Source organism: Octodon degus, unplaced genomic scaffold (genome assembly GCF_000260255.1).
Source record: "Octodon degus isolate 3935 unplaced genomic scaffold, OctDeg1.0 scaffold00145, whole genome shotgun sequence".
NCBI classification, from domain to species: domain Eukaryota; kingdom Metazoa; phylum Chordata; class Mammalia; order Rodentia; family Octodontidae; genus Octodon; species Octodon degus.
In genome coordinates, this window is record NW_004524721.1 from 4,611,743 (window position 1) to 4,624,920 (window position 13,178).

The window sequence follows — 13,178 nt, forward strand, 5'->3', positions numbered from 1 at the left end:
ATTTGATTTGAAACTGTCTCATTGCTATCTGTTTATCAATAAAACTTTGGAAAAATAAAGATGGAATGAAGAGCCATGCTCCATGCTGTAAGCTGGGACTGAGTTAAGACAGAAGCTATAACTTCCTAGGGTTTGAACAATTACACATCAGAGCTGAAGCACTGGCCCTCAAACATTAGATACTATTTCAATTGTGGAATGCAGATTACTTTTTAAGCATTTCCTTTTCTCTGCATACTGAAGAGGCAAATGCAAGCCTCCCACCTAGCCCAGCTCACAGTGCTCACAGTCTTCCCACCACATTCAGTCACTCATCTTCAATGCACTCCTCCTTCATGATTGAATAAAACCTGGGGTTGACCCTGGGTCTAAGGCTTTGTTCTGGCTAGCCATCACCATGGCTGGACTTAGGACTGCTTAGTTCCCCATAACTATAAATATACTTCAGTGTCTTTATTCTCACTATGGGTTGCACTGAAGTGGTAGATTGGAATTGACTTGGCAGGATTCCAATAATCTATCCATGGGATTACAAATATAAACTTCTTGGACTGAGATGAGGACCAGAGAGGGCTCTCTATAAGGTCCCTTATTAGAATGTGAGATCCTAGTGAGCAGGTGTTCTGCCTTTATAGGGACCATCCCTGAGCTCATGCCTTCGTCCTCCCTGAACAAAAAAAGCAGAGGAGACCTATGCTTGATGGCTTCTAATAGGGCTGTCTCTAAGGTGCTAGTTCTCCCAAACCCTGGCTCTAAACTTAAATATTGAGCACAGTTGTAAAAAATATTAACTTTTCTACTTCTCTTTTTACATAGTGATTGTATCAGCAAAATTATCTCAGTAATAGCTATAATTATACTTGTCAATCCAGAAAATCTGAATCTGTTGCTATATTTCTCCCCTATTTATTTCCTCCTTCCATTTTACCCTTCTCCCTGTTCCTTTTTTTTTTTTTCTTCCCATCAGTATCTATTGTACTCTGACAGGTTCTTTTCAAGACTCCAGGATTCATTGTTGGGTAAATCAAATCCTTATTCTCTCTGAGTTTACATTTCAATGCACTTTCAGACATGCTAAAGATTCAAAAGTGAGTCAGCATTGATTGATGAGTATCTGGCAAGTGGGGAACACCACTGACTTCTATAGTTTAGGCACTCTGGTTCCCATGGTGACATGGTAGAAGGTATTGGATAGTTGGGAGGAAGGGTCCTAGGAGAAATCCCTAGGTCTTTGGAATATGCCTCTTCAGGGGATTATATGACCCTGCTCTCTTCTATGCTTTCTGATCAGGAAGTGAGCAGCTTCTTCTACCATCTGGCTCCCTGACCAGAGGCTGAGTGCAATGGACTCACCTGACCTTGAACTAAACTCTCCAGAACTGTCAGCTAACACACTCTTTTTAAGTGTCATGGGTATTTCATTATAGTGATGGAAAGCTAACATACTGACCATCCTGCCTCTTGGTGTGCCCAGTGTCCTGAAGTCTTAAATGTCACACATGTACCTTCTTTCAAACAGAAAATTAAATGTGTTTTTGTGCAAACTCATTTCAAGATAGCATTGTATTTGAGGATGGGTACAAGGAGGTAGATTAACACAGAAAGACAGAACCAACTGGGTAGCTTTGTTTGTTTTACAAAGTGATTTCTTGTATTTCCTGTTTTTGTTACTTAAATGACTCCTAAAACCTACACATTAAACTGCCAACTTTATTCAGGAAAAGTGCCTGCCAATCTGATGAGTGAGGAAGACACACAGATTTTCAGGTCATAAGAAGACAATAGAGTCCATCTCACAAGATACAGACTGATTTGTTGTTGGACATATCCCTTTACAGATGCTATGGTTTTTCAAAAACCATTGCTTTAAGAAAAGGTGTCCCTTGGACTTGCTCCCTACCACTGGAAAAACAAAAAGGGAAAAGATGACCAGAAGCATTAATTATGTCCAGCATAGAAATTATGCTTTATTGAACTTGCCAGTTGAAAGCACGTGGAAAATATGAAGGATTTTTTTAATAATGAATATCCTAATATGTACTTGTCATCTATCAATAGAAATATAAATTATTGCTTATAGAATGTTGGCATATGTACTCTTTCTTCACAAAGAGAAAATTATTTCTATACAATAGAAACAATAGACATTTTAAGACTGGGATCTTAGAAACCTCTGCAACTTGGCAAAATAAAGACAAAGTGATTTCCATGTCATTAGAGGGAAAGCAAATGAGCTCTTGCGAAGATACATTCCATTTTCTGTTTCAGAAACACATTTGCATAAATAAGCAAATATATTTTTGAGCTATTCAGAATGTGTCTCAATAGGGTCTAATATTCCTTCCCAGTGGCTGCATGTCCTTTATAATGATGTTATGTGATAAGGCTCTAGTAAAAGAGTTGTTATTCTGTGCCCCATTTGAACTAAATTTTTCAGACATGTAAGGATACACAAGTATTCATTACGTTATAAGTTAAGGCACTGCATACACTCATGTCACATTTTCCTAATTGCTTTGCAGGCCGTCATCTTTTGTTCCTTTGAGGGGACATTATTTAGTTTCTGTTTATTTCTATTTCATTTTGTTCCAGGTTCCAGAGGAGTATTTCAAAAGTCAACAGATAACCAGAAGCTCAACTCAGTGAACTAAATGAAGCAGCTGTTCAATTCTATGGATGCTTGTACAATCCAAAAGTGCTTAAAACTCTTCAGTGTCCATTGGCCATAACTCATGCCTTGGAGCAACTGGGCCCATGTATGTCCTCCTGATTTGGAGCCAGTTTGATACTAAATGCAGAGATATAGGATCACATTCTCCACTAGGCAGACTAGCAGACATTTCATGAGGCTGGAATCAACATGGCAGTTAATTATTATTAAATCACACTAAATAGTGGCTCTAGTAATCCTCATCCCCCATTGCTGTGTTCATGGAACCTTCAATATCTTATACTACTTAGCATGAAAAATAATGGCTTTTGCAAATACACAACAATCTAGCTCCCATACTTTGACTTTTTTCATTCGTTTTTTAAAATTGTATTAAGTATAGGGTCTACAGGGCCTCACTGCACATACTTGTAGTGATCCTTCCTGTTTTTTAGCCTCCCAAGCACTGGGATTACAGGCCCACATCACCATGCCCAGTCTCAATTGCCCTCTCAGGGCACCCTGGGGGCAGGGCTTCTCTGGCAGGCCAGGGATCAAACCCCTGGCTCCTGCGTCTATGACTGCTTAAGCAAGCACTTTAATCTGCTGAGCTATCTGGCCAGCCCTACTCTGACTTTTCAAAAGTTCTTAAATTTCTCTTTCCTCTTATGTCATAAGATGTTTGGGGCCCATTTATGCTATTTCATCCTGTCATTATGGAAGCTCCTGGCAATCAGAAGATGCTTTCCATGCATGGTTCTGTGTTCTACAGGTATTGTGGGCCTCCATAAAATCAAATCCTACACTCCTGAGGGAGAGCCAGTCCTCTGTTATTTAGTCTCATCCATGGTAACAAAACAGCAAAAGGATTTCACTTTTCTTTCTCTATATGAGAGTGCTGGTGAAGGAGCATGGTGGGAACAACAGAACACTGGGGCCAAACAGCCCTGAGCTCTGTGCTCAGACTCATCATACAGGAGCTTCAGGTTGCCAATCATTTATTTAATGTTTGAGATACATGTTTTTCAGTGGTTAGGAAACAATGGTATAATGAAAATTGTAGGAACTATCTATGATTTGTCTTACTATCTCACTGTCATCACACTACAACTGGTGTCTCCAGCGAAGTCTTGCTCTTAGTAATGCAGTCTGCTTCAGGTGGAGCACAGGTGGGAGTGTGGCCTCACAGTCTAACTCAATTTCCTAGTGGTTGTGGAACAGATTCTATGACTCAGGAATCTGTTGAACACAAATTTATGCCAGGTGACTGGTGTGTGGTCCTTAGTCCTAAGTTGTCTCTAAGGAGTGGTGAGACAAGCATGTACACAAAAATGAGGTTTTATGAAAAAGATTTATATAAAATAGACTTAACCTAAATACCCCTGTTTGATGGAAAATACTATTTTTCTTCACAGGGAGTAGTATTGGGTTAGTATAATGCAAAAGATAAGGAGGTCAAACTACAGAAACAAGAAGGGAATGATGCAGCTAGTCTGAAGAGCACATTTCCTTCTGGAATTCTGTATTAGAGTAGGCGATGGCAAAGAAAGCTGCCGTGGAAAAAGTTAGGAGCCTATAATATTACCATTTTGGTGTTGCTTTATGTATTTATATTCAGATTTCTATCTATGTGTTTGTGCTTTTTAGCACAAAGTAGTAGACCTAAAGAAAAGTCATGAATTTGGTCTTGGAGTGACCCCAGATTTCTGGAAGAGAGCTATTACTACTAATTGCAACATTCCTAGAGTACTACTGAAACTTTCAAACCATTATACAGCTTTGACTAAAAGCATTGCAAAGAAATACCAATGCAGAGATTTGTTGTATATTACAAATACTAACACAAGTGTTACATTAGATCCTGAAACATCCCTAAGAAAACCAAGATGAGCCATAGTGAGTGAGCTCATATTTAGTCAATAAAACCAACAGCTGGCATGGAAATGAGGTCTGTTTGTTAAAAAGGGAAGCATAAAGCATATCTAGGGGTAAACAGGCAGCTGGAAAGATGAACAAGAAGAAGACCAGGAGATGAATAGTCAATAATTTTTCCTTGGATAAGCCTTTATTACTTAAGGCCATGTGTATTATAAAACAGAAGAATTCTAAAAAGTAAGAGTCAAAGGCAAGCTTATAAGGGTCATTAATCATTGATAGAAAGAGACAAGACCTAGTGGAAGGCTCAAGTAATGACTTTGAGGATTCTTCATCACAAAAGCTTCAATAGATTGTTAAGTACAAGACAGAATCAGAGCATGAGATTCACTGGGATTTGTCTGAGAAAATCTGAGCACTGAGCCTATATTTCTGTTTTCAGTGAACGTGGTTGGGGCCCTGGGAGGAAAAATTTGAGAGCAGTATGCTTTGTTCCCACGTCAAGTTCAGAATGATTAAATTAATTTGAGAGGTCAGAATGCTCAGAGTTCAACAAGCCATAATTATGGATGCACAGACGTTTCCACTGATTTTTTTCCCCTGGGAAGATAAAGCCTTAAAACAATACAACCTGCAGTTAGAAATACTGAAACAGCCTGAGGAGCAGATTAGGGCACTACCCTTGATTTCAGGGGACTCAGATGTAAACATAATTCCTTCAGCAACTGCCCACCTCGTCCTCAGCAAGTCACCATACCTTTTGTTGGCTCAATCTCGCTACCTAAACTATGGGAACAAAAACAAACTCTGCAGTCTTCTTGACCAGGTTGCTGGAGGTGGAAACAATCTTATAACCAGAGTGAAGAAGTTGAATGTGGTAGTGATTATACACTGAAAAATATACTGACATACTTCATTGTAGTTTAACATGGGCTAGATTCTGGAGATAAGTGAGCTCCATTTATAGTATGCAAGTAAACTGAAAGTATTTATTTATTAATAATAGTGAATATTCGAAATAATTTTAATTTTTAGAGATTTATGTTTATTTGTCTTTTGGCTGTCTCAGTCCACCCTGAGGGTGGGGCTGGCACAGCATGTAGTTCTGGGGGTTGAACAGCGGTCCCCTAAACCTGCCTAAGCTTGCCTAAGCAGGCGCTTTAGATTGCTGAGCTATCTTTCCAGCCCTTCTCTCTTTTAAAGATTTATTTATTTAGGTATTGGGAATAGAACTCAGGACCTCACACTTGCCAGGCAGGCCTTGTGCTACAGAACTATATTCCTGGCCCTTGAGTAGTTTTAAAGATAACTATATGGACCCAATTTAGTTCATGTTAATGATTTATGTAATAAAAAATTTTCCCATAAGATAACCCAAAGGACTACAAACTCTATTTCATTGTTATTTTGTTGTCTTATTAACCTTATCCTCTTCCTCAGCATCACATATTGTCTGAGGAAAATGACTAGAGTCAATGACCAGGCTGGATATTAGCTCTCTCTGTGTCCCCTGTCATGTGTTTCATTCAGTGTCCCATGCCTCACGGCAGGTAACTAACCCCCCTCTAGAATGACTACTGCTTCTGGTGTGCTGGAGCCTTTGATGGAGAAAAGATCAGCAGTAGATGTGGAATCCAGAACCATGGTTTTGCTTCTTGCAAATGCTTTATTCTTTTCCGATTCAGCCAGACACTCATAGGAGCTATAGGGATAAGTCTTGCCACTTAGGGTCCACATGTGTCAGTCAAAATTGCTGGCTAGCAGCCAGTCTTGTTTATCCAAGGCCTGCCTACAGGCAAATATTCACAGCCAGCCAGACAGATACATAGCTAGCAGCTGCTAACCTCAGAATGCTTTAATTGTTGGGCCACTGTTCCATTAGCATATTTTCTTTTGTCCTTATCTCTCCATTAATTGCACACAAATTAGCATAATTTATTTATTACTCTGGAAACCCTGTAATAGTGTCTAGAGTATTTTAGAAAAAAGATCTCTTATAATAATACTGTTCTTGTTCTGGAGGATATAGCCACAAGGGAGTATTTCTCATTTCCCAAAGATACATTTGATCTGATTTAAATGGCTTTCAATATTTAAAGGAAGATTGGGGGGAATAAAATTCAAATGTGTCAATTCCACATAACTCCAAGGCTAAATTCTAAACTTTGCTACTGAATCTCGATATGCTATAAAAGGTGAGCAGACCCAATAATGTCAAGTTAGCTTATTTCTGGGCTGTGAAGATATAATCATGAGGAATGGAACTTTTTTTTGTCTTTCTATCTAAAAGCACAAAAAAGTGGTACACTGCAGGAGAGGTGTGAAGCATCCTTAGGAAATGGAATCAATGCATATATTTTTCAAATGGAGATTTGTATTAGTTGACATAGTACCTAGTAACACAAAAGCACAGCCATCTAAGAATCTACTTAGAGCTGAGAAACAGGGGTAATAGTTACAGTTCATAGTTTTCCAAAGTTACTAACAGATACATGAAATTTCATGAGTGTTTAGCAGGAAAGTATATAGCAGTAGATAATGGAAGATTTTTGACTGTTGGAAATACAGACTTTACCCCGAAAATGCATGCACATATCAGCAGTCTGCTATATGAATAAATGTCTGGAGTCTAATGGCCACCCATGTGAGCCCCTCTTGCAATTATAGAGTCCAAAGGTAACTTGTGTTAATGTCATGGTGTCTCAATAGTCAGTATAAAAATATTTATACAAGTGTTCTTTTCTTGATATGTTTTTCTTGATGTATGTTTTGGGGTCTGTATTAAATATATCACTAAATACCCAACAAAATATAACAATTAATAAAAGAGGACATGAAAGATGCTATGATTAAAGGTAAATTGAATAGAATTAAGAATAAATAGAATTAAAAAATCAAAACCCTAGTGTGGAACTTAGTACTACAGATTGATAATGTTGAGAGATAGTAGTACGCTCTGCTGCCTACAAACTACATGACCTTTGATAGCTTGCTGAAGACATTTATGCCTCCATGGCATTGTTTCTGTGAGTGTTGAAGGAGGTAATATATATATAGTGATACCTTGGTCTGAGCAATTCAGTTCATAAACAAAAGTATTTGTTACAGTGTGTTTCTGTTCACAAACTCCACATCAGGTGATGAACATCACCACAAACATCCTCCCTATAACAATGGAACAAATTAAGTTCTGAACTGAGGCAGTGTTATAAAATAACTTTTTATGTATTTAATACAGGGTCTATTGGGTCTCACTACACAGATCAGACTCAGAGTGACCCGCCTGTTTTCAGCCTCCCAAGCGCTGGGATTACAGGCGCATGCCACCACGTCCAGTCTCAATCACCATCTCAGTGTGCCCCGGGGGGCGGGGTCAGCAGGGTGCATTGGGGTTTGAACCCCGGTCCTTGAGCCTGCCTAAGCAGGCACTTTAATCCACTGAACTATCTGTTCAGTGATATAAAATCATTTTTATAGTGTTTGTCCACAGGAGGACCTCAAGTGGATGCTAAGTACTAATACCACTAGTGGTGCTAGTACTTACTAACATTCTCCTTATTAGATTTCACAATATTTTTCCAAAAATTGTGCATATATTTCCAAACTTTAATGTGTTCATCCTGAGAAATATCACTAAGATGCTGTAAAGATAGAATTTCCATGACAGGACCATGAATTTATTTACAGATGTATCAGAAAAAATTATGAAATAACAAAAATTTGGAAAAATGTGGAGGCACTTCTGAAATTCTTTAAAAATAGTCATTCTGTACAATCACTCTGGAAAAAGAACTGAAAATTATGAAGGACAAAATTCTCTCCCTACTTGGAATGAGGATGGGGGCAGGAACAATAGCTAAGAAATGTTGTCAATGTCCAAGTCATTGTTGAAAGGACTGCCAAAGTTGTATCAATATATTTTAGAGAAAAGAGGCTCTCCTAACCAAAACATAACAGTATCTGATTGCCAGTACAATATTAAAAAAAATTAATATCTTCAGATTCACCCATCATCTTTTTCCACAGCTTGGATTTAAAATCTCAAATAGTTCTAAACGTGATGAGCTCCCAAGTTTCAACACAAGGCCAACATTTGTGCCTATTTGCAGAGCTCAGTGTGTAAGAAAGCTATATAGAGAGCTTATCAGATTGATTTACGGTTTCTAAAAAGTAACTATTACCAAGTATTAAAATAATTCATCATTCTTATATTTTCTGAGGAAGAACAGGCCCATGAAGAGAAGAGCAGGCCCATGGACAATAAGATCTAGTGTACACAGAGTTTCATGGCTCTTTGGTTGACTTAGTAAGATCAAAATGGTATGATTGTACACACATTTCTAATTTACTTGACATTCCATATTATATTTTGCACAAACTAAGATAAAGCTACCTAAAATATTGTCTCCTTGACTTCATAGTATATTCATATACAAAAATCCCCAAAATGAAATATTGATTTAGGGTTTTTAATCCTCTCTCTCTCTCTCTCTCTCTCTCTCTCTCTCTCTCTCTCTCTCTCTCTCTCTCTCTCTCCCTCTCTCTCTCTCTCTCTCCCCTTATTTGGTATAGGGCCTCACTACACAGCTCAGACTGGTAGTGCTCCTCCTGTCTCAGCCTCCCCAGCACCAGGATTACAAGTGTGCGTCACCACACCCAATTTCAGGGTTGGCGCTACTGTGCCCAAGGTCCTGCGACCTGCGTGACATGCTGTACTGAGAATTAAACCCTGGTCCTTATGCTTACCAGGCAGGTGCTTAGACCACTGAGCTATCTCCTCAGCCCAATTTAGAGTTTCTCGTGAAGGTAGAAATGTAGCACACCATTTTTTAAAATGCCCCTTCCTAATTGTTAGTGGGGAAGTCTGTGCTGACCCTCTCTCCACAGAGTGACTGATGTTAGCCTCAAAGTTCACAGGCTTCACGTTCTGGTTGTGGTTTTTTTATTGTCTGCTGTGGCAAAGGCATCAGGGAGACCATGGAGTACAGCGATGTACTCCATGCTTTTGAAAGCTATGAGAAAAGTTTGTCTTGGACATTTTCATGATAAATACATGATAAATGTTGGAAGAAATAGAGATGTTTAATTTGATTCAAATATTATATAGAACATCACGTGATATATCTCATTAATATGTACAACTTTATGTTTTTATACACCAGGTAAAATAAATTTAAATAAGTAGATTAAAATCCAATAGCCCTTATATAGGTCAATTTGAGGTTGGAAAATGAATCCGCTTGTGGAAGGATCTGGAACACTGATCCCCTTCCCCACACTTTGAAATTCTGCACATATAAAAGGATGAAATAGATGAATTCAAGGTAAAACTATGAACATGAACAATGATTTAGCATTCTGGTGTTTTCCTCTCCTCAGTATATTATATATTTATATAATAATGTATATATGATTATTTATGTGAGCATATCATTTAGAATAGCTAAATAGGAACTATTATCTTAAATGACTATGATATTATTGGTGGTAACACATAAAAGTGACAGATTTTGTTGTATTAAGTGACTTACCAATGCCCTTCAATGAGTTTCCTGACTAATAAGCTCACTTACACTATGTTAGCATGCATCATGTACCAGCCAGAATCACCAGTGTTGCAAATGCCTTAAAACTATTTCTCACAATCAATATAAGATGTGCTCATGTCCCTGTTTCTTAACTGAGCTTTGTGAAAATGACCTTCTGTTGCATTGTGACTGTGGTGATGTAGGAAAAGAGATTCCTTAGAGAGGAGACCCAGCTTAATATGGAGAAGCCCAGAAGAACTGCTTCTCTAGCATGAGAGAGAAACAGGGAAACATTCCAAATCAAAGCTTCCATTGCTATTTATTTGTAATTCTAGGACATGAGAACAAAGATGTAGAAGAAAGGCATTTGCAACACTTGTGATTCTGACCTGGTACATGATGCACGCTAACCTAGTTTAAGTGAGCTTATTAGGCAGGAAACTTATTGGGGGACAAGAGGGGCACAATGACCAGAGCAAACATTCCTGATAATAACTTATTGTTAGTTCTACTCAACTGCTGTCCTGCAGGACTCTTCTAATCATTGACCATGCATTCCAGAAGCCTGGAAACTGTTGTTCCAAAGTTTCTTTATTTCTACTTTTATTTTTGCAGTACCTGCGATTGAATTTAGGACCCTGTGCTTGCCACGTAGGCACTTATTCTACTGAGCTCTGTCCCTGGCCATTTTGCTAAATTACAAAGTTTCTTGATGTTACATTCATACCAAGTGCTCCTCTGGCCAGAGTCTTCCCACAACCTTCCTCAAATATACTCCTTGTTCTTTAGTAGCTATTAGATCATAAATAACATATCTTCTTACATAAATCATGCAAAAAAGTAACATCTGCCTTTATTTTTTTATTTTTATTTTTCCATAATTTTATTGAGAAACAAATAGCAATAAGAAAGTTTCAAAACAAATTGGTAGGAACATTTCAATAATTACCACATTGCATACATTCTTTCTAGTGGTTAATTGCTGTACAAGATGCGAACATAATATCCTATTTACAAACACCATTAGAACAAATCCCTCTATTCATTAAGAGAATGTAACTCTATATCTATCCGAACCACTTTGAATACACATCTGCCTGTATGATCATGTCGTTTCAAGCATACTGTACAACAAATCAGTAGAATTTGATCATCTGAACTGTACATTTTTCTTTATTAACTTAGACTTTCACCTTCAACTATTCCCATACTTGCTAGAGTATATCCTTAATTAAAATTACCTTTTTCCCAGCAGCAAGCTTGGCAAACTTTTTCCATCTCTAAAGATGAGGATAAATAATGAAAGTTTTAACTCTAAATTAAATATTCAATGTACTAGAACCAACATCATGAGAAACTATATAAATTCATGTTCAATTTTCAGTCCAAAATGCTCTCTGCTTAGCAACAAAGAAGCTTGTCTCTCGTCCAGCGCCTGCCACTGCTGCGGCTCCGACGTGAAGGCAGAAGCTTTTTTTTCACTCACTGGGTGACATTGCAATGGGTAAGAAAATTGTCACCGCTCATCCATTCTTTCCTGTAATCAGCCAATATTAAAAGTTTTTCTTCCCTACAATGCCAGATGTTGTACTTTTGAGAGAGTAAAGTTAAACTATTTAAAAGCTAAAGCACAAATCTCACTTTTCCCACTCAAATTTGATCTTACTTCGTTCTTTTGTTCTGTTAATGGCATTATACCGCTAGTCACTAGTTATATAATTTTTTGTGTGCTTTTCTTCCTCTCTTTCCCCATCCAATGAGTCCCAAGTCTTTTAGACTCTACCTATAAGAGTTTCAGGGGCTGGGGAGATGGCTCAGTGGAATAAGCGCTTCCCTGGCAAGCACAAGGGCCTCAGTTCAATCCCCGGTTCTGCCCCCCCCCAAAAAAAAAGAATTACATGTATACATCATCTCTTCTTCATTTCTATTGGCTTAACTCCAGTGAAAATGCTTTTTTTTTTTTGCATAATTTTCTTTTGTGCCTTCTACATTCTTGTTAGCACCAGTGGGATTTTGTACTTCTGTATCATCTAGGATATAGGATGGTATCTGGTCATGGAAAAACCACCAAAGACTTTCTTGAACTATCTTAATTTTTCATTATTACATACTGCTATACATAAAAGTCTCATCCATTCCTCATATCTTATATCCTTATATGCCTTTTAAACTACCTTTTTAAACTCACTTCCTGAAATTTAATTTTGGTTTACTGGAAAATAGGTACATACAAATTATACATATCTGCTTTTTGAACTGTTTGACTATGAATTTACTGGTAACTGACAATGAAATGCACATACTAGGATATTAAAGTGATTATAATTTAGACAGAACAAGAGCTATCATTTTAATCTAGCAAAATAGTGCTGTACATTTTGGTTACGGTTAATAATGTCCCTCAGTTTATTCTTCAGCTGCTCATATGCCACAAGCTAGTACCAGTCAAGCATAACAGTGCCAGATGCATGTGCTTTTCGATCTGAAATGAGGACATGAGTGACTTGTGCAGCCCCTTTGGCTAGTGATGTGGCATGTCCGCAGGTCAGTCAGTCCCAGCTTCATGCGTGAGCACACTCCTTCGTTACCTCAGAAAGTAAGTAACAGCTGACTAGCTACGATGAAGGGTCACTCTCTCCTTGAGGGTGATCCCTTCGGTTTCATATGATATTTGAAAATTTAAACTGCTTATTCTAGGTCTAATCTTTAGATTAAAGATCTAATCTTTTACTCATTTGCCCTGCTCACAGAAGCTAAATATCAGAGCTTGCCAATATTGACACAGTGTGATGTTTGTCAGCTACGAGAATGTCCACAGAAAATGAAAACTGGATTTCACAAAAAGAAACAGCTAAAACTGAAAATTAGAGGAAGTAAAGCAAAGCAAAGCAATCTTTATTTGCTCTTCTTCTGTGAATGGTGGCCTTAGAAACATTGTGACATTGAGATTGTTCTTATATATGTATACATTTTTCATTAGATATTGCACTCATAAAGGAATGCATCTGCAGAGAGAGAGAGAGAGAGAGAGAGAGAGAGAGAGAGAGAGAGAGAGAGAGAGACCCCGCAAGCCTTTAGGCCCAGCTTTTAATAAGATCATCAGATTCTATTGAAAGGGGTCCAAA

At 38.0% G+C, this 13,178-nt stretch overlaps 1 pseudogene; it reads right to left on the reverse strand.

Moving 5' to 3' along the window:
- Window positions 1-6,262, reverse strand: part of LOC101564907 — a 98,315-nt pseudogene extending 92,053 nt beyond the window's left edge.
- Between the last annotated feature and the right edge of the window lie 6,916 nt (window positions 6,263-13,178).